At 51.6% G+C, this 22,740-nt stretch overlaps 1 pseudogene; it reads right to left on the reverse strand.

Moving 5' to 3' along the window:
* Window positions 1-1,168: 1,168 nt before the first annotated feature.
* LOC129355078 (echinoderm microtubule-associated protein-like 4) lies at window positions 1,169-22,726 on the reverse strand (annotated as a pseudogene).
* Between the last annotated feature and the right edge of the window lie 14 nt (window positions 22,727-22,740).

Here is a 22,740-nt window from a genome sequence, read left to right on the forward strand (position 1 = left end):
AACCAGAACCGATGATGAGCAGTAATCTAAGAGTACAGATGGTATTTCCTGTTTCTGACGTCATCACAGCGTCACTGACCAGACAAGGAAGAAGCTGAGTGGTCGTCATCATAACAACGTTTATTTGCATTTTGTGTTGAAATCTTCAGTACAGTCTGCCCTCTGACAGGAATGCATGAGAGAAGACGATTGGCTCAAAACAGTCACATAAAAATCAATGAGGATCAATGAACACAAACCCCGCCCCCTTCACGTGACCCCGCCCCCAACCTGAACATCCAGGTGAGTCCCTGAACTCCACAGAAGCCCTTTAGAGGCAAACATAGAAAAGATGAGTCAGTAATAAAAAGGCAGCATCAACCCCCCCCCTCACCCCCAAGGCCCTGCCCCTGAATGACATCATCGACACATTCAACAAAGGCCTGAAGTGAAATGGTCCAGAACAGACAAAAGCCCAGCAGTGAGTCACTGAGAGCAACCAATCAGAGCACAGGCCCACCCCTTTGCCGTCGCCTGATTGGATAAGAGATGTGAGCTGAATGTGACTGAAGTGCTGCCCTCTAGTGTTGAGCACAAATATACACACAGACGTCTGCAGCATATACAAACAACACAGATCCTTTATGAACAGAGAGGGCTCACTTTGATCAATTCTTCTCAAGATGAAATGGGATTTTCAGCAAAGCGGGAGGGTTCACTCTGATTGGTTCTCTGTCACAGTTTTAACCTGAAGGTCACCTCGCCAAACAATCACTTCCTGTTTCATGCTGTTGGTTTTCTGTTGGCAACAGTGTGAAGCTTCTGAAACACAAACCAGTGGATCTAGAACCTGATGGGTCAGAACCGCTTTAAACATGGACATAATTTTTAACAGAATGTTCCTTTTCTCTGTTGTATTCATTTAGACTGAAACTGAATGTCATCTGTGGCTTTTCAGAATAAAAGCCTGCAGCTGTTTGCATCCTTCAGTGATATTTTAATTCACAGATTTAAATGAAATTGATTTTCACTATTTTAACTAAAAAGCTGTAGATGGTTGTTTTGAAACAAAATTGAAATCTTCCAGGTTTCCTCTGATTCACAAACTTCCTGTAAAACAAAAGACTTCCTGTTTAACTTTGAGGTCAACTCTTCTCACCGGAGGAAAATCAAACTGTTTGTTGGGAAAAATGATTCTTGTTTAAGAAATTCCTCCCCTTCAGCTCCCTGCTGCCCCCGGTGGCAGACGGGAGGATAACAGGTGCCATGATGATCTTTGGGACAGAAAAATGTTGACATCACAGGAGTGTCAGGTATTAACCAAGGGTGGACTGTGCTTAAAAGGCCAAAAGCAGTCAATCGAAACTAGGATGAAAGTCGTTCAATAGCAGTGAAGGTATTGAAGGTTGATGAGGACTGCAGTAAGTCTTTCTTCTTCACTGTGTCTGGGAGAATTACAGCAATTCAGTGACACAAACTTTAATCAAAGATTGTTGTAGTGAATGTGTGTTTTACGTATTTATCCAGAGAACTGTGTATTTAGCTCCAGACAGTTAAAATTGACTGACTTTGAATTAATATTTATGTCAAAAAAATGGACATATCTTCAAAGCACATGTGGGTGAAGGAGATGACATCATGTGTGGCTCTGGAGCGTCTCTCTCATATTGTCAGAGGAAAGGGAGCCAAATTTGAAGAAACACAGTCGCAGTTTCTGAAACACTACAAAAGAAATGAACAGTGCAGATTGCTGCAATGTTTCTTTTTCCGCTATTTCTGTTTTCTGATATACATGCTGTTGAGTTGCTTTTTGCTGCTGTTTCTTTATTATTTAAGTTTGTTTACTTTGGGGACTGAGTTGTTCAATGTGAATCCTATGTCAAATGTATCACTGCCACTTGTTTTATGTTATAAAATTCAATAAATATGTTTAAAAAAACAAATAAGGGTGCACCGATTTATTAGCACAGATTTCCTAAGTTTCAAAGATCAGCGATTGGCCGATATTTGTGAAGCCGATCTTATTTTTCTCTGAAAAGGTCTAAAAATCAACCACTGTCCTCATTTCCTCTGCAGTGAAGTTAGCCCCGCCCACCTGGTTAGCCCCGCCCACCCAGGTATTTGCAATAGTCGCCCCCGTTACCAACTCAGCGACTTTCTATATTTGTCGACGTTTCAGACAAAAACAATCGGTTTATTAAGGATCGGACAGAAATGTGCCATCGGTGCAGCTCTAGTGTTCACCTGTCCAGAGAGGGCAGATCAGGTGACTTCCTGTGGCGGATTGGAGGAGACCTGGAAGGTTCTGAATCAGATTCTGGAGTGTTTCTGGGAAGACGGCCGACGTCTGCAGACGTCCGGACAGTTTCTGTGGGTTTCCCGTCGAATTCCTGACAGCGGTCCTGAAATGTTCGGGTGCGAACAGGTGCTTGGCGGTCGGTGACCCCGCTGGTGTCAGGAGCAACAACAGAGACACCTGACCTGGAAGAGGCCCCGCCCCTCTAGGAGGGGGGAGTGAGGGGAGGCAGGCCCTCGTCGCTCGGCGTCGCCGTGTCGTCGCTCGTCTCCAGGCTGTCCTTCAGGCTCAGCGTGCTGTCCGAGGGAGGCGGGGTTCCTTCTGCGGCGACCCGGCTCGATGGGTCCGGGTTTCCGGCGCCGACCGGGTCGGGTCCAGCCAGAGACTGCGTGGCGGCCGCGTCGCCGGCTGTGTTTGCGGCGGCCGTGTCGCCCGCCGGGTCACCGGCCGTGTTGGGTCGGCGCGCGGCGGGCTTGGAGGCGTCGACCAGCTTCCTGACGAGACGCCACTGCATGACGCTGGTGTCCTTCCCGCCCGTGGAGATCAGGTGGCTGTCGCTGTGCAGGAAGCTGACGTTGGTCACGTGACTGCTGTGGGCGCTGTACTTGTGGCTGGGCGCCTGCGGAAACAACGGTTAGTCTGTCGGAACGTGCCGGCTTGTTCCGGTTCTGGTTCTGGACCCACCTTGAATCTGGAGCAGGGGTAGGCGAACAGGTGAACCTTGCAGAAGTCGTCCGCCAGCGCGATCACCTTCCTGTTGTGGGACCTCACCAGAGCATTGATGTCTGTACCATCAGAACCTTCGGGCCAGACACCTGGAACACAGCAGCTTCCATCAGAACCTTCAGAACCATCGGAACCGACCCGGCCCCAGCAGAGCACTGACCGAACACATGGTATCCCAGAACGCAGGTGTAGGTGGCCCATTCGATGTCTTTGCACTCGGACCGGTTCCGGATCAGCTGGCAGCCGTTCTGGATGTCCCCTGGAAATACACACAGGAGTATTATGGGGGAACTAGTGGAGAACTCTGGGAACTATGGGGGAACTATGGGTGTACTTCATTGGGCTATCTGTGTCTACTCACAGTAAAGGATCTCATAGTCCCCAGAGTTGGACATGATGAACTTGTTGTCAGGTGACCAGTCCAGGTGTGTGATGTAGCTGGAATGACCCTGGAGAGACATTCAGGGGAATCAGGACATCTGCAAGATTCCCCTTGCAAATGTCCCAGAACCAGGTTTTCAGGTTCTGGTCCTGAAAACCTGGGTTTTGATTGGACGGAACCAAGCGTGGCTGTGGTTCTGCTCTCTGACCTATGAACCAATCAGGGGCAGGGAGCCGACCAATAGGAACTCACCGAGCATTTCCCGTAGCGGCTGTACCTGCGCCCTGCTCCCACACGCTGTACAGGTAGATGAAGTTATCATGCGACCCCACGGCCAGCATGCTGCCATCTGCAGGACGGAGGGAGAGAGGCATGATGGGAACCACATTCCTTTCACATCGCCACGGTTACAGCAGACTCCACCCACCAACTGAGAAACGCAGAACCGACAGCTGCTCGTTGCCGTCCGAGTGGATCCCGACCAGATCTTTGCTCTCGGCGTCCAGAACAAACCACCTGGAGACATGTAAGAGCAGAGCGACCAATCAGAGGAGAGGGAGGCGGGTACAACCAATCAGAACCAGACGCAGCGATGACACCGCTGACCTTCCCGAGTGCGTTCCTATGACAACTACGGCTCCAGTGGGATGGAACTCCGCACAGTGTCCGTGTTCCTGCAGGAGCAACGCACCCTCAGTCCTCCAACCAATCAGCAGGCCCCAGTCACAAGCCCCGCCCCTCACCTCCAGAGTGCGGCTCCACTGCAGGCTGTGATCCAGAGAGTTCCAGAGACAAACCGTCTGGTCCTGGGCGCAGGTCAGGAACTGCTCCCTGCTGGGGTGGGTGGCCAGACCCCACAGCTCGTCCGTGTGTCCCTGAACGCACCGCAGAGAGAGGGAGAGACCCTGAATGCACCGCAGAGAGAGGGAGAGACCCTGAATGCACCGCAGAGACCCTAAGCGCACCGCAGAGAGGGAGAGACCATGAATGCACCGCAGAGAGAGGGAGAGACCCTGAATGCACCGCAGAGAGAACCTGAATGCACCGCAGAGAGAGGGAGAGACCCTGAATGCACCGCAGAGAGGGAGACCCTGAATGCACCGCAGAGACACTAAACTCACCGCAAAGAGGGAGAGACCCTGAATGCACCACAGAGACACTAAACGCACCACAGAGAGGGAGAGAGCCTGAATGCACCGCAGAGACCCTAAGCGCATTGCAGAAAGGGAGAGACCCTGAATGCACCGCAGAGACCCTAAGCGCACCGCATAGAGGGAGAGACCCTGAATGCACCACAGAGAGACCCTAACGCATTGCAGAGAGGAGAGACCCTGAATGCACCACAGAGAGACCCAAAGCGCATTGCAGAAAGGGAGAGACCCTGAATGCACCACAGAGAGACCCAAAGCGCATTGCAGAAAGGGAGAGACCCTGAATGCACCGCAGAGACCCTAAGCGCACCGCAGAGAGGGAGAGACCCTGAATGCACCGCAGAGAGAACCTGAATGCACCGCAGAGAGACCCTGAATGCACCGCAGAGAGAGGGAGAGACCCTGAATGCACCGCAGAGACCCTAAACGCATCGCAGAGGGAGAGACCCTGAATGCACCGCAGAGAGAGGGAGAGACCCTGAATGCACCGCAGAGAGAGGGAGAGACCCTGAATGCACCGCAGAGAGGGAGAGACCCTGAATGCACCGCAGAGAGAGGGAGAGACCCTGAATACACCGCAGAGAGGGAGAGACCCTGAATGCACCGCAGAGAGAGGGAGAGACCCCGAATGCACCGCAGAGAGAGGGAGAGACCCTGAATGCACCGCAGAGACCCTAAGCGCACCGCAGAGAGGGAGAGACCATGAATGCACCGCAGAGAGAGGGAGAGACCCTGAATGCACCGCAGAGACCCTAAGCGCACCGCAGAGAGGGAGAGACCATGAATGCACCGCAGAGAGAGGGAGAGACCCTGAATGCACCGCAGAGACACTAAACTCACCGCAAAGAGGGAGAGACCCTGAATGCACCGCAGAGACCCTAAGCGCACCGCAGAGAGGGAGAGACCATGAATGCACCGCAGAGAGAGGGAGAGACCCTGAATGCACCACAGAGACACTAAACGCACCACAGAGAGGGAGAGAGCCTGAATGCACCGCAGAGACCCTAAGCGCATTGCAGAAAGGGAGAGACCCTGAATGCACCGCAGAGACCCTAAGCGCACCGCATAGAGGGAGAGACCCTGAATGCACCACAGAGAGACCCTAACGCATCGCAGAGAGGGAGAGACCCTGAATGCACCACAGAGAGACCCAAAGCGCATTGCAGAAAGGGAGAGACCCTGAATGCACCACAGAGAGAACCTGAATGCACCGCAGAGACCCTGAATGCACCGCAGAGAGAGGGAGAGACCCTGAATGCACCGCAGAGACCCTAAACGCATCGCAGAGAGGGAGAGACCCTGAATGCACCACAGAGAGAGGAGAGACCCTGAATGCACCGCAGAGACACTAAACGCACCGCAGAGAGGGAGAGACCCTGAATGCACCGCAGAGACCCTAAACGCATCGCAGAGAGGGAGAGACCCTGAATGCACCACAGAGAGACCCAAAGCGCATCGCAGAAAGGGAGAGACCCTGAATGCACCGCAGAGAGAGGGAGAGACCCCGAATGCACCGCAGAGAGAGGGAGAGACCCTGAATGCACCGCAGAGACCCTAAGCGCACCGCAGAGAGGGAGAGACCATGAATGCACCGCAGAGAGAGGGAGAGACCCTGAATGCACCACAGAGACACTAAACGCACCACAGAGAGGGAGAGACCCTGAATGCACCACAGAGAGACCCTAACGCATCGCAGAGAGGGAGAGACCCTGAATGCACCACAGAGAGACCCAAAGCGCATTGCAGAAAGGGAGAGACCCTGAATGCACCGCAGAGACCCTAAGCGCACCGCAGAAAGGGAGAGACCCTGAATGCACCGCAGAGACCCTAAGCGCACCGCAGAGAGGGAGAGACCCTGAATGCACCGCAGAGAGAACCTGAATGCACCGCAGAGAGACCCTGAATGCACCGCAGAGAGAGGGAGAGACCCTGAATGCACCGCAGAGACCCTAAACGCATCGCAGAGAGGGAGAGACCCTGAATGCACCACAGAGAGACCCAAAGCGCATCGCAGAAAGGGAGAGACCCTGAATGCACCGCAGAGAGAGGGAGAGACCCCGAATGCACCGCAGAGAGAGGGAGAGACCCTGAATGCACCGCAGAGACCCTAAGCGCACCGCAGAGAGGGAGAGACCATGAATGCACCGCAGAGAGAGGGAGAGACCCTGAATGCACCACAGAGACACTAAACGCACCACAGAGAGGGAGAGACCCTGAATGCACCACAGAGAGACCCTAACGCATCGCAGAGAGGGAGAGACCCTGAATGCACCACAGAGAGACCCAAAGCGCATTGCAGAAAGGGAGAGACCCTGAATGCACCGCAGAGACCCTAAGCGCACCGCAGAAAGGGAGAGACCCTGAATGCACCGCAGAGACCCTAAGCGCACCGCAGAGAGGGAGAGACCCTGAATGCACCGCAGAGAGAACCTGAATGCACCGCAGAGAGACCCTGAATGCACCGCAGAGAGAGGGAGAGACCCTGAATGCACCGCAGAGACCCTAAACGCATCGCAGAGAGGGAGAGACCCTGAATGCACCACAGAGAGAGGGAGAGACCCTGAATGCACCGCAGACACTAAACGCACCGCAGAGAGGGAGAGACCCTGAATGCACCGCAGAGACCCTAAACGCATCGCAGAGAGGGAGAGACCCTGAATGCACCACAGAGAGACCCAAAGCGCATCGCAGAAAGGGAGAGACCCTGAATGCACCACAGAGAGAGGGAGAGACCCTGAATGCACCACAGAGAGAGGGAGAGACCCTGAATGCACCACAGAGAGAGGGAGAGACCCTGAATGCACCGCAGAGACACTAAACTCACCGCAGAGAGGGAGAGACCCTGAATGCACCACAGAGACACTAAACGCACCGCAGAGAGGGAGAGAGCCTGAATGCACCGCAGAGAGACCCTAACGCATCGCATAGAGGGAGAGACCCTGAATGCACCACAGAGAGACCATAACGCATCGCAGAAAGGGAGAGACCCTGAATGCACCACAGAGAGACCCTAACGCATCGCAGAAAGGGAGAGACCCTGAATGCACCACAGAGAGACCCTAACGCATCGCAGAAAGGGAGAGACCCTGAATGCACCACAGAGAGACCATAACGCATCGCAGAAAGGGAGAGACCCTGAATGCACCACAGAGAGACCCTAACGCATCGCAGAAAGGGAGAGACCCTGAATGCACCACAGAGAGACCCTAACGCATCGCAGAGAGGGAGAGACCCTGAATGCACCACAGAGACACTAAACTCACCGCAGAGAGGGAGACCCTGAATGCACCGCAGAGAGACCCTAAACGCATCGCAGAGACACTAAACGCACCGCAGAGAGACCCTAAACGCATCGCAGAGACACTAAACGCATCGCAGAGAGACCCTGAATGCACCGCAGAGAGAGGGAGACATTGAATGCACTGCATGTACCTCTGTGATGTCATGTGACCTCACCTGGACCTCCACCTGGAAGCCGTCGTTGAAGGTCCCTCTAAGGATGAAGTTCCTGGACGTCCCAACCAGGAACTCGTCTCCCTTTCCCTCCGCCAGCGCGCGGATGTTCCCGTACTGATCCGGGACCTGAGAACACGTTAGGTTAGGGTCCGTCTCTGTGTGTGTGTGTGTGTGCGTGTGCGTGAGACCTCGATGTCGCGGTCCAGCTGCAGCTGTTGGTCCCACAGGACAATCCTGCGGTCTTTTCCTCCTCCGGTCAGCAGCGAGCCGCTCCGCATGTCGCACATGCAGAAAACTCCTTTTTCATGAGCTTCGATTGGCCGCAGGTCGGTCCTCATCTGGAAGGCTTCACACACACACACACACACACACACACACACACACACACACACACACACACACACACACACACACACACACACAGAGCAGTGAGCATTTGAGCCGACACTTGGACCTCGTCAAGGTGAAGCTCAGGTTTGATGACGTCCCCCTCCCACCTTGTGGTGCCTTGCCAGTGGGCGCTTCGGCAGAGTTCCGGGTCCAGACCAGCAGCTGTCCGGCCGAGTCTCCAGTCACGATGTCGCCGTTGCTCCGGAAGGTCAGGCACTGGATGAACTTGGGCCGGTCGTGACTCTGACCACAGAAAAGGAAATGTTGGATCACTGACCTGCCGCAGAGAACAAGGCTCTGTCCTTCTGAACCAAACAGTTGGTCCCAGGTACCAGTTGGTCCCAGGTACCAGTTGGTCCCAGGTACCAGTTGGTCCCAGGTACCAGTTGGTACGTCTACTGGGTGCTCCTGGCTCTACTGGGAGCCAGGAGCTGCAGATGCATGCAAATGTATGCAGAATCCCTTTAGCCAGTAATATGGTGGGCGGTCCAAAAGGTTCTGTTGGGTTGTGCTCACCCCGAAGAGTCCCTGTTTGCGCAGCAGGGAGTTCCCGTTCCAGGCCCAGAAGAAGATGTGGAACTTCCCACAGGTAACGATCGTGTTTGGGTCGGTCGGGTGGAACTCCACGGCCAGAACCACATCGGTGGTTGTCTGTAAGGAGACGAGATGTACCACTTAGAACCGGGTCCAGACCTGTCAGAACCAGGTACCAGAACACCCCAGCTAGTACCGGTTGCAGAACCCGGTCAGAACCGGCTCACCTTGATCTCTGCGATCTTGGACTTCTTCTGCCAGTCCCAAACCGTCAACATGTGGTCGTTGCAGTCATCGATAACGCTCAGGTGCTGACCCGAGTCCTGAAACACGGAGACCCGTTAGGAAGGTTCTACAGAACCAGAATGTGCATCATGGCCGCCTCCTGATGGACACTCACCGCTCTGGAGAACGCCAGAGACCCGACGCCACGTTCAAAGGTTCCCAAACCGATGACTTGCAGAGTGGAAAGGCTGACGCTGTCCCAAACCCGGACATGAGGCTGCAGCGCCTGAAACGGGCCGCACAGAACCAGTCAGGTTCAACATTTAGCGGTCAGGGTCCCAACCAGATTTCAGTCAGAACACAGAAGGACAACCGTTCACACAGTTCTGTTCATACATATATGTACAATGTGCTCTGTGAATGTCTCAGACAACAGGGAACGGAGGTTGAGGTGCCAGAGATACCATCATGGGAGGACAAGCCCCTACATGGGATGTACCACCAGCAAATAACCCAAGTGGCTGATATCAGTAAATCCTACCAATGGCTGGAAAAAGCTGGACTCAAGGACAGCACAGAGGCCCTCATCCTGGCCACCCAGGAACAGGCCCTAAACACCAGAGCAATAGAGGCCCAGATCTACCACACCAGACAAGACCCAAGGTGTAGGTTGTGCAAGGAGGCCCCTGAGACAGTCCAGCACATCACAGCAGGGTGCAAGATACTGGCAGGGAAAGCGTACATGGAGCGACATAACCAAGTGGCAGGTATAGTGTACAGAAACATCTGTGCAGAATATGGACTGGAAACCCCGAGATCAAAGTGGGAAACACCCCCAAAGGAGGTGGAGAACGCCAGAGCTAAGATCCTGTGGGACTTCCAGATCCAGACAGACAAAATGGTAATGGCGAACCAACCAGACATTGTCGTAGTGGACAAACAACAGAGGAAAGCCGTTGTGGTTGATGTAGCAATACCAAGTGATTGCAACATCAGGAAAAAGGAGCACGAGAAACTGGAGAAATACCAGGGCCTCAGGGAAGAACTGGAGAGGGACTGGAAGGTGAAGACCACAGTGGTGCCTGTGGTCATCGGGGCCCTCGGGGCAGTAACCCCCAAACTGGAGCAGTGGCTACAACAGATCCCAGGAACAACATCAGACATCTCAGTCCAGAAATGTGCAGCAGTCCTTGGCACAGCCAAGATACTGCGCAGAACCCTCAAGCTCCCAGGCCTCTGGTAGAGGATATATAGATCTATATATATAGATCTATATATATATAGATATATAGATCTATATATATCTAAAAAAAAAAAAATTCCCTTCTCACCCACCGCGGGTGGTTCTTATCCTCTGAGCTCGGGTCCTCTACCAGAGGCCTGGGAGCTTGAGGGTTCTGCAGTATCTTGGCTGTGCCAAGGACTGCACATTTCTGGACTGAGATGTCTGATGTTGTTCCTGGGATCTGTTGTAGCCACTGCTCCAGTTTGGGGGTTACTGCCCCGAGGGCCCCGATGACCACAGGCACCACTGTGGTCTTCACCTTCCAGGCCCTCTCCAGTTCCTCCCTGAGGCCCTGGTATTTCTCTAGTTTCTCGTGCTCCTTTTTCCTGATGTTGCAATCACTTGGTATTGCTACATCTACCACAACGGCTTTCCTCTGATGTTTATCCACTACGACAATGTCTGGTTGGTTCGCCATTACCATTTTGTCTGTCTGGATCTGGAAGTCCCACAGGATCTTAGCTCTGGCGTTCTCCACCACCTTTGGGGGTGTTTCCCACTTTGATCTCGGGGTTTCCAGTCCATATTCTGCACAGATGTTTCTGTACACTATGCCTGCCACTTGGTTATGTCGCTCCATGTACGCTTTCCCTGCCAGTATCTTGCACCCTGCTATGATGTGCTGGACTGTCTCAGGGGCCTCCTTGCACAACCTACACCTTGGGTCTTGTCTGGTGTGGTAGATCTGGGCCTCTATTGCTCTGGTGTTTAGGGCCTGTTCCTGGGCTGCCAGGATGAGGGCCTCTGTGCTGTCCTTGAGTCCAGCTTTTTCCAGCCATTGGTAGGATTTACTGATATCAGCCACTTGGGTTATTTGCTGGTGGTACATCCCATGTAGGGGTTTGTCCTCCCATGATGGTATCTCTGGCACCTCAACCTCCGTTCCCTGTTGTCTGAGACATTCACTGAGCACATTGTCTGTTGAGGCTTTGTCCCTGATGTATTTATGGATCTTAGTTGTTTCGTCCTGGACAGTGGTTCTCACACTCACTAGTCCTCTGCCTCCTTCCTTGCGGCTCGTGTACAGTCTCAGGGTGCTGGATTTGGGATGGAACCCTCCATGCATTGTTAGTAGCTTTCTGGTCTTAATATCTGTGGCTTTTATCTCCTCCTTTGGCCAGCTAATTATTCCAGGGTATCTGATTACTGGCAAGGCATAGCTGTTTATCGCACAGATTTTGTTCTTGCCATTGAGCTGGCTTCTCAGGACTTGCCTTATTCGTTGGAGGTATTTAGCTGTGGCTCCTTTCCTTGTGACCTCATCGAGGTTGCCATTTGCTTGTGGTATACCTAGGTACTTGTAACTGTCCTCTATGTCTGCTATTGTTCCTTCTGGGAGTGAGACCCCTTCTGTGTGGATGACCTTCCCCCTCTTTGTGACCAGCCGACCACATTTCTCTAGTCCGAATGACATCCCAATGTCAGTGCTGTAGATCCTGGTGGTGTGGATCAGTGAGTCGATGTCTCGCTCACTCTTGGCATACAGCTTGATGTCATCCATGTAGAGTAGGTGACTGATATTGGCCCCATTTTTGAGTCTGTATCCGTAGCCAGTCTTGTTGATAACTTGGCTGAGGGGGTTCAGGCCTATGCAGAACAGTAGCGGGGACAGAGCATCTCCTTGGTATATGCCACATTTGATGGACACTTGTGCAAGTGGTTTGCAGTTGGCTTCAAGGGTGGTTTTCCACAGCCTCATTGAGTTTGCAATGAAGGCTCTCAGAGTCCTGTTGATGTTATACATCTCTAAGCATTCAATGATCCAAGTATGCGGCATTGAGTCATAGGCTTTCTTGTAATCAATCCAAGCCATGCACAGGTTGGTGTGTCGGGTTTTGCAGTCTCGGGCAACTGTGCGGTCTACGAGGAGTTGGTGTTTGGCTCCTCTGGTATTTACACCGATACCCTTCTGTGCCGTGCTCATGTGTTTATCCATGTGTTTGCTTATCTTGGCCGCTATGATGCCTGACATGAGCTTCCAGGTTGTGGAGAGGCAGGTTATTGGTCGGTAGTTGGGTGGGACTGGACCCTTTGATGGATCCTTCTGGATTAGGATTGTCCGCCCTTCAGTTAACCATTCAGGGTGAGTCCCACTTTGTAGCAGCTGGTTCATTTGGGCTGCCATTCGCTCATGGAGAGCAGTGAGTTTCTTTAGCCAGTAGGCATGGATCATGTCAGGCCCTGGTGCTGTCCAGTTTTTCATACCTGAGACTCTTTCTTGGACATCTGTCACAGTGATGGTTACCGGGGCTTGCTCAGGGAGGTTGCTGTGGTCCTCTCGTAGAGAGATCAGCCACTGTGCATTGCTGTTGTGGGACGCCTCCCTTTCCCATATGCCTTTCCAGTATTGTTCCGTCTCCAGCCTTGGTGGGTCTGCTCTGTTGTTATTGTTACCCTGCCATTGAGAGTACACCTTAGCTGGTTGAGTGGAGAAGAGCCGGTTAATCCTTCTGGATTCATTCTCCCTTGTGTATCTCTTTAGGCGGCTGGACAAGGCTTGGAGCCTCTGTTTGGCAGTCTCGAGTGCTTCAGGTATGGGCATCTGCCTGTACTTTCTGGGTACTGGTCTTTTCATTGCACCCTTGTGGAGCTCTGACAGTTGGCTCACTTCCCTCCTTGTTACCTTGATTTTAGCCTCTAACCGTCTTTTCCATGGTGGGTATTGGGTCTCATGGTTGCTCTTATAGCCAAGTATCTCAAGGATCACTGATGCTGAGTTGTAGATCAGCTCATTGGTTTCTGTTATGGTGTTGGTAGGGATCGTTCTCAATGCTGCATTCACATTCTCAATGAGACTTTCAGATGGTACTTCACTCAGCCGTTGTAATTGGCGCCGGGAGGCCTGGTTGTCATTCGGGTCATAATTCTCTCTCTCAGCTCAGCAGCTGTCTCGTTCAGCTCTGTTTCGCTCATTGGGGCCGTGTATCCCCTCACTGGGTGGGGACTTGTAGTTAAGTCCCCACAGTCCTGACATCCGGGTTCCTCCCTTTTGCCGTAGCATTTGTGTTGTATCTCGTCAATCTCAAGTTGTGATAGCAGTTGCCGTTTGCGGATGTTGGAACACTGAGCTACTAGTTGTTTAGCGCTTAGTGTTGACTGGGGATGTCGAAGTAACCATTCCTTCCCCAGTCTTTGCATGTAACCTCTCTCACTAGGGTTACTTGAGTAGTAGCATTCCAACAGATCCACATTTTCATCTCTCGCCCATTTCCGTCTTGTTCCAGTAGCCCATTTGTCATCAAGGTGCTCTGGTTCCCCAACACCTGACGCAGACCTTGTTTGGCCGGGCGACGTCTGAGCCGGCATGTTATGCAACTTAGTATCTCTCATGGTATGAGGTAGGCAGTAGCTTGAAGGGTCTTGCCTAAGGACCCAGACTGGATTCGAACCCTGCCCTCTCGGGTGATATACTGATGCCTTATGTATTGAGCTATCCAGTCAGCTGAGCTATCCAGTCAGCCTGAGCTATCCAGTCAGCTGAGCTATCCAGTCAGCTTGAGCTATCCAGTCAGCTTGATCTATATATATATAGATCTATATCTATATATCTATATATATATAACCTATGGTAGAGGCTCAGAGGATCAGAACCACCCGCGGTGGGTAAGAAGGGAATTTTTAAAAGGAATTTGTTTTTTATATATACCATCATAATGGGCTGATTTCCGTGAAAAAGTGTCTGATCGGTGATCACTAAAACCGATCACCTGTCTCTCCCTTCTCAGCCTCCAGCTGGTCTCCTGTTTCCTTCTCGCTGTGCAGCAAAAAATCCTGACCTCCGGGTGAAGCTCATCAAAATGCATCAACACAACGAATCTAATGTGATATTTGTAAAACAAGAACTAGATTGATTTGGTTCCATTGAGGCTCAACGCAGGAACAAAAGACATCCGGATGCAGACAGCAGGGAGAGCAGCGCAGCTAAACACTCAGCGATTAGCATCTCGGTCAGAAAGCTGAACTAACCCAACAATCATTCAAGTGTTGGAGCTGCAGAGTGAGACGCCGGTTCTGCTCCCGCTGTTCAACCGCAGCTACTGGTGGGGATATTTCACATATTCAAACTTTCAACATGTCCAAACATGAGATCATTTATGAAAAAATAATCCATGTCCTCTGCCCCCTCCCTGTGTTCTGCAGAATTCCTCAGCTCAGTCAGAAAAAAACAAATCAGAACCGGCATTCACCAGCCAGCCAATCAGAACCGGCATTCACCAGCCAGCCAATCAGAACCGGCATTCACCAGCCAGCCATGCTATCTGGAAGTTGTGATTCAACCTGTATTTGACTGTGACATGTTTCTGTCATCAAGTCCGATTATTACATTGTTTTTTCTAAAGTCACTTGCAAATTTAATAACCCCAACCCTTTCCTGGACTTGCTTTTGAAATAAGCAGAGACACAATCAACCCCAGAATTTGACTGACATCCAGGTAGTTTCAGTCGGACTCTCCCTGTCCATCATTTCCCTGATGATCCGTCCAAATGTCTTCGTTAATATCCAGGTAATATAAATATGTATGAATAATATTTATATGAGCTGTGAATGTCGTCACAGGTCATGTAGGAAACTTTAATCATCAAGACTAATATGATCATAAAGTTACGCAACTGAACGTCATTATAATCATTAATGTTAAGATTAGTGTCACTAATCTGTGCAGCCATCTGATTGGTGGAGCCGCAGGAGGAGCTGCAGCAGGGCCGTAACACAGAGGGGGCTGCAAGGGGGCTCTAAACTCCTATCTAGAGTTTTACAGACTATTGTGGAACAAAGAAAAACATGCAAAAATTACTCAAGGTGTTTTTGTTAAACGATTAATTCTTCAGTTTCAGATTGTTTAATGGTTCAACATCAACAATGTTTAGGAAAAATTGTTGATGTTTATAAAATAAATGGCGATAACACAAGTATTGGTAAAACTGTAATTTTACATTGATTGGAGGAAGGTTGTTGTCAGCAGATGCTGAAAGTAACTAAAAAGTTACTAAAAAAAATGTAATTAGATTATTGAATCAAGTAGTCAGTAATCTAAGTTAATTTTTCAAGGAGTAATTAGTAATCGGATTAAAGTTTGTTTTTCAAATTAACTATGACATCAGTGCATATATAAAGCTATCGTGCTGAGAACTAAAATCTGCTGGTTCCCCCAACAGAACCTTCCCATTCTGGGATCGGAACCGGTTCTGCTCACGCGTCCGTCTTTGTCCACTCCGGCGATCTGTCCAGTGGCGATCCGAATCTTGTCCGGATGGATGGCCAGACTGCGGACAGAGAACGACGACATCACCTACAGCAGCAGCCAATGGCGGAGCAGGAAGCGGCGCCGAGCGTTCCTCACCACTTGATGCAGTCGGTGTGTCCGAGGTAATGCCTCTGGGTCCGTTCCTCGTAGCTGAACAGAACCGCCACGGACGCGATGAAGTAGACGATCTCTCCAGTGGGAAGCAGGTAGACGTTGGCCCGGCAGTCCCGACCGCGGTACCCATACCTGCAGAGGGTTAAGGAGCACCAGAACCGCACCTGGGGTTCTACTGGACCGCCTGAGGTTCTCCTGGGCTCCATCTGGGCTCTATTAGTCTAACTGGCCGTTCTGGTTCTCCACCTGGTTGGAAGGATACACCCATTCCAGCTTGAGTCGTTCTGGAGGAAGCTCGGCCCGGACGTCGTCATAGTTCTCCACGTCTGAAGGATGAACATGGTGATTGGTCGACCTCGCATGAACATCTTGATAGAGTTTCCCTCTGAAACATCAAACAGAACCGAGGTGCCGGGTCAGACGGGCCATTGCTGCAACAGAACCGGTCAGACCAGAACCTCCAGCAGGAGTCCGAAGGTTCTGCTGACAGAATCCAACTCCAGACGTAGAGCAGGTGAGAAGAAGGTAAGGATTGGTTACAGGTGAGGGGCAGGTTGGAGGGAGGTTGGTGAAGGCCTGTGATTGGCCCGATTTGAACACAAGGAACCAATCTGATTCGCTGTGAAGCTTTAAAAAAGTTCAGGCTCCAATCAGGCGCTTTAGTTTGCTCTTGCAGATCAACACTATAAACAAGGAAGAGGCGGGGCCAAACAGTGACATCAGCAGGTGGATGAGTCAGCCAGACAATGGAAGCACACAGAAGGATGTGATTGGTTCAGAAACAGGAAGTGTTACACTTTGTTAGCCAGCTAGCAGGCTTCAGCTGAACTTACCAGCAAGGCTGTTTTTCTCTCGGGTCGATTTTGCTGGTGTGAGACAGAGACATGGTCACATGGTCACTCAACAACAACAACAACATGGCGTCTGACAGACCACAAGCCAGAAAACATCTGAGGGTCTGGAGTCCTACTGGTTGGTAGACAGTGATGATGATGATGATGATGGGTATGGTGTGTTTAGCGAGGAGGGAGAACCTACCTTGGCTGACCACCGGATCTTTGTGCCTGGAAAGAGAAAACACTCATCACTCTCCTCCCTAATCGGACCAGACACTCACAGCTTCTCAAGAGATCTCAGCTGGGGGTTTGGGTCATTAAATCCCAAGAGTGTGTGTGTGTGTGTGTGTGTGTGTGTGTGTGTGTGTGTGTGTGTGTGTGTGTGTGTGTGTGTGTGTGTGTGTGTTTCGTACTTCTCTGCGTTCTTCACCACTTTAGCCAGCAGCTTGGAGGTAGATGCCGCCTTCACCAGCTTGTTCCGGTTCTTCTCTGCTGAGTCCCAGTTGCTGCTCTGGGATCGTTCCATTCCTGAAGACCGCTTTACGCTGGGACCCCTGGAGAGACACACACACACACACACGCACACATGCATGCACACACACACACACACACAGTGAGTAGCAGGAATCACAAAACTCTCATCAAGTTCATCATCATTTTGGATGATGTATGGAGTCTCTGAAGTTGAAATGTCAAAGCTTTTACTCAGAAACAACAGAGAGATTTTCTGCTTCATAAACATCCAAAGCACCAGGAGGCGCACTCAGAACCCGGAGGGGAGGAGTCAGAGAGGAGGAGTCAGAGGGGAGGAGTCAGAAGCAAGGTAGCATCACGGTGAGGAGTAAAACCTTTCATTTCAAACAGCTTCGACTCATTTCAGCAGTGAAGAAGAATCAGAGACGATCCTGGAGGAATATGCTTAAGGCGGTCTGAAAGGGTTAAGGCGGTCTGAAAGGCTTAAGGTGGTCTGAAAGGCTTAAGGTGGTCTAAAAGGGTTAAGGTGGTCTGAAAGGCTTAAGGTGGTCTAAAAGGGTTAAGGTGGTCTGAAAGGCTTAAGGTGGTCTGAAAGGCTTAAGGTGGTCTGAAAGGCTTAAGACGGTCTGAAAGGCTTAAGGTGGTCTGAAAGGCTTAAGGTGGTCTGAAAGGGTTAAGGTGGTCTGAAAGGCTTAAGGTGGTCTGAAAGGCTTAAGGTGGTCTGAAAGGCTTAAGGTGGTCTGAAGGCTTAAGGTGGTCTGAAAGGCTTAAGGCGGTCTGAAAGGCTTAAGACGGTCTGAAAGGGTTAAGACGGTCTGAAAGGCTTAAGGCGGTCTGAAAGGCTTAAGGTGGTCTGAAAGGCTTAAGGTGGTCTGAAAGGCTTAAGGTGGTCTGAAAGGGTTAAGGTGGTCTGAAAGGCTTAAGGTGGTCTGAAAGGGTTAAGGTGGTCTGAAAGGCTTAAGACGGTCTGAAAGGCTTAAGACGGTCTGAAAGGGTTAAGGTGGTCTGAAAGGGTTAAGGTGGTCTGAAAGGCTTAAGGTGGTCTGAAAGGCTTAAGGTGGTCTGAAAGGCTTAAGGTGGTCTGAAAGGGTTAAGGTGGTCTGAAAGGGTTAAGGTGGTCTGAAAGGCTTAAGACGGTCTGAAAGGCTTAAGGTGGTCTGAAAGGGTTAAGGTGGTCTGAAAGGGTTAAGGTGGTCTGAAAGGCTTAAGACGGTCTGAAAGGCTTAAGGTGGTCTGAAAGGCTTAAGGTGGTCTGAAAGGCTTAAGGTGGTCTGAAAGGGTTAAGGTGGTCTGAAAGGCTTAAGGTGGTCTGAAAGGCTTAAGACGGTCTGAAAGGGTTAAGGTGGTCTGAAAGGCTTAAGGCGGTCTGAAAGGGTTAAGGTGGTCTGAAAGGCTTAAGGCGGTCTGAAAGGCTTAAGGCGGTCTGAAAGGGTTAAGGTGGTCTGAAAGGCTTAAGGTGGTCTGAAAGGGTTAAGGTGGTCTGAAAGGGTTAAGGTGGTCTGAAAGGCTTAAGACGGTCTGAAAGGCTTAAGGTGGTCTGAAAGGTTAAGGTGGTCTGAAAGGGTTAAGGTGGTCTGAAAGGCTTAAGACGGTCTGAAAGGCTTAAGGTGGTCTGAAAGGCTTAAGGTGGTCTGAAAGGCTTAAGGTGGTCTGAAAGGGTTAAGGTGGTCTGAAAGGCTTAAGGTGGTCTGAAAGGCTTAAGACGGTCTGAAAGGGTTAAGGTGGTCTGAAAGGCTTAAGGCGGTCTGAAAGGGTTAAGGTGGTCTGAAAGGCTTAAGGCGGTCTGAAAGGGTTAAGACGGTCTGAAAGGCTTAAGGCGGTCTGAAAGGCTTAAGGTGGTCTGAAAGGCTTAAGGCGGTCTGAAAGGGTTAAGGCGGTCTGAAAGGGTTAAGGTGGTCTGAAAGGCTTAAGGTGGTCTGAAAGGCTTAAGGTGGTCTGAAAGGGTTAAGGTGGTCTGAAAGGCTTAAGGCGGTCTGAAAGGGTTAAGGTGGTCTGAAAGGCTTAAGGCGGTCTGAAAGGCTTAAGGCGGTCTGAAAGGGTTAAGGTGGTCTGAAAGGCTTAAGGTGGTCTGAAAGGCTTAAGGTGGTCTGAAAGGGTTAAGGTGGTCTGAAAGGGTTAAGGTGGTCTGAAAGGGTTAAGGTGGTCTGAAAGGCTTAAGGCGGTCTGAAAGGGTTAAGGTGGTCTGAAAGGCTTAAGGCGGTCTGAAAGGGTTAAGGTGGTCTGAAAGGGTTAAGGTGGTCTGAAAGGCTTAAGGTGGTCTGAAAGGCTTAAGGGTCTGAAAGGCTTAAGGCGGTCTGAAGGGTTAAGGTGGTCTGAAAGGCTTAAGGCGGTCTGAAAGGGTTAAGGTGGTCTGAAAGGTTAAGGTGGTCTGAAAGGGTTAAGGCGGTCTGAAAGGCTTAAGGCGGTCTGAAAGGGTTAAGGTGGTCTGAAAGGGTTAAGGTGGTCTGAGGAGTATGTGGAGTTTGTTGCTATGGATACAATAGCCCACTTTGCTAGGTAGGAGCTGGTGACCTGGGCTCTAGAGGTCGGGTAGCAGTTTGTAGGTCATAGGTCGGCTATCAGGGTAGTTAACTGCTAAGTTATTTGTTTGTAGGTAGTTAGCAGGTTGCAATTAACTTGTTGTAGTTGGTTAGCAGGTTAAAGTGTCCAGGAAATAAGCAAAAGAGCAGAGGTCAGAGGTCGCCCTGCTGCAGCTCATGCAATAAAGCAGTTTCAAAGTTCCTCCCACTCTAAAACCTGATTGGCTGATCAAGAATATCCTCAGCCAATCAGGTACAGAGAAAGCCCTCAGAGACGGTTAGTCGGTAAGATCAGACGCAGCCGACAGATCAGGAAGTGGAACCTTTTTGGGGCGTGGCCTTTGGCGCCGTCAGGGGGCGGGGTCGACCTCTGGGGGGGGTGAGACGGGACGGGGGACGAGTGATTGGGTGGCGGCTCCTTTAGGGGCGGAGCTTCCTTCCTCATGGATCTCCTCCATGTGGGAGCGCTGACTGCTCACCTCCTTCTTCTTCTCTGAACCGCTGTGAACAGAACCGGGACCATGAGACAGCGCCACGCTTCGGTTCTGATGGGATCTACTCTGGTTCTGGTTGGGTTCTGCTTTGGTTTAGTTATGGTTCTAGTTTGGTTCTGGTTCTGCTCTGGTTCTGGTTCTTCTCTGGTTCTGTTATGGTTCTGCTTTGGTTCTGGTTCTGCTCTGGTTCTAGTTTGGTTCTGGTTCTGCTCTGGTTTTGGTTCTGCTCTGGTTCTAGTTTGGTTCTGGTTCTGCTCTTGTTCTGCTCTGGTTCTGGAGCTCCCCAGGTTCTGGTTCTGGTTCTCCCGGGCCCGGTGTTGACCCGGTGGGTTCTTACCTCTTGGCGGCCGATGACACCGTGTCCTTCCTGGTGACGGAGGCGGAGTCTCTCTTGCGTCCGGGCGTGCCGCCGTTGGCGATGCAGGACAGAGAGAAGGCTTCGCGCATGGCGGCGCCGCCTGCAGGGGGCAGCGTAGCCGATGACCACGCCTTGCAGCGTGTATCCATAGCAGCGGGTGGAAGCGCCTTACCTTTGGTTCCGAGCTGCTTCCTGTTGGCCCCGGAATCCTCAGACGCGGCGAGGCGGCGCAGCACGTCGGCGAGCGCGGCCTTCATCACCGTCAGCTCGTCCTCCTGCTGCTGGACGCGAAGCTCCAGCGCCGACAGCCGGTCGTTGACGTCGGACACGCTGGTCGCCGACATGCTGTCGTCTGCACAGACACCAGAACCCGCTCAGAACCGCAGCGACACAACAGAACCGCAGGCCCATTAGATGGTTCCGAGTTTCAGAACATCTGGAGGGGAGGTCTTTCCTACGCTGTGACCTTTGACCCCTGCATGTTTCCCTTCTAAGGACTGGAGCTGAGAATCCAACCTGCAGGTCACACCTGGACCCGGTCACAGGTTCTGATCCGACAGGACCTGGAACTGAAACCAGTTCTGACCCAGTTACTTTGATAAAACCCATCAGGGAACCCTAACCCAAGAGGAACCGACCCCTAGAAGGAACCAATCCTCCAGAGGGAACAGACCCCAGGGAACTGATCCTGTGATTACAAGATGAAATGGGACTAGCAGAGCAGTGGATTGGATCAGAACCAAAACAATAAAACACAGGGGTCAAACTCCAGACGTGGAGGTCACTGCCCTGCTGCTCCACCTGGACAGACTGATGAGGTCATTGAGGTTCTGGAGAACTGATGGTCATGAAGCCATTTCATTCATCTAAAACCTGCAAGACTGTGACACCCTGCATTGATGGATCGTCCAATCAGCTTCTAGTAGGGGACTATGTGTGGCCCAACCTGGGGCTCCAGCACCCACTGAGGCCCTTGGTTTCCACCGGGTGGTTCGACCCGTTGGACCTGTATTCTGCTGGACTTGGAGACCAGAAACGATTCTGTTCCTCCAGGTTAAGCTGGGTTCTGCTACCTGAACTACCTGCACCCAGATGGACCACACCAGAACCCGGTTCTGGCAGGCTTGGACTCTGAACACCCTCCTGCGGGTGGAGGTGTTGGTTTTGTGGCCCTGCAGCGGCCAGAGGGGCGGTGCAGCCTCTTCCTGAAACAAACAGCAGTGACACGTGTAAACCCGCCAGAGGCGCGTGCGGCCCTCACCGTCCTACCTGTGCACGAGCAGGTGAGCAGGTTCGGTTCAGTTTCTTGGTGCGTCCCGTACTCACCCAAACTTCCGGTGAAGCCGTCCATTTTCCAGCAGAAAGGCGGGAGTCCGGGCCGAAGGCCTGCGGGAGGAGGAGCGCACACCGCGGGCCTCCGTCCGGGGTTTTCCGCCGCGGAGGAGGAGAGCCGGAAAGGTTCGGGCTCCGCCGCGCTGCGCGCCGTGGCCGGCCGTCACAGAGGCCGAGGATCCGCCGCTTGGCTGCTGGCTGGAGGGGAGAGCCGCTCCGGAGGCCTGGACGGCGGAGAGAAAAGCAAGACGAGACGCGGAGCCGCGACGCTGCTGCGCGTTTCCGACTGGCTGCTGTGGCTGGAGAGGAGCCGAAAGGAGCCGAGGATAGCCGAGCGGAGGAGGAAGTCTGAGGAAGAAGCGCATCACCGCCACCTGGCGGCGATTTTATGATCGTTTACCGACCGCTGAGGTTTAAAGGTTAAAGGTCAGAACTGGATGGACCGATTGGTTCAATAAAGCAAAAGACGTAACAAGAGGAAAAGTCACTTTTATTATGCAGAATATAAAAAAGATTAAAATTCACTTTGTAAAAAACACAAAACAAAACTCACTCCCTTCAAAATAAAAGCTCTCCAATGACGCTGGGTCAATAATCTGATCAACCAATTTTTTCTTGATCAACCACAGAATATTCAAACACAACTTTATTCAGACCAACGTGTTTTTCCAGTGTTGGCATTCACATTCATTAAACAGCGAGTCATGTGAGCGGAACCGAACCGGTTACCAGAACCGGACCGGTTCTGGTAACCGACCGGTAACGTGGCTGTCGTTGCTACTGATGATGTTCAGGTGATCAGACGTGACAAAGGCAAGTGATCGGTTCTGGAAGGCCTCTCAGGTGAAGCAGGAAGTGAAGGCATCAGGTCCAGACAAAACAAGGTGGCGCTGTTCAGCAGACATTTTCAGTAACCATAGCAAGGAGCACATCAGGGAAGACC

The sequence above is a fragment of the Poeciliopsis prolifica genome, unplaced genomic scaffold, assembly GCF_027474105.1.
Source record: "Poeciliopsis prolifica strain line A6 unplaced genomic scaffold, Auburn_PproV2 SCAFFOLD124, whole genome shotgun sequence".
Taxonomy (NCBI): domain Eukaryota; kingdom Metazoa; phylum Chordata; class Actinopteri; order Cyprinodontiformes; family Poeciliidae; genus Poeciliopsis; species Poeciliopsis prolifica.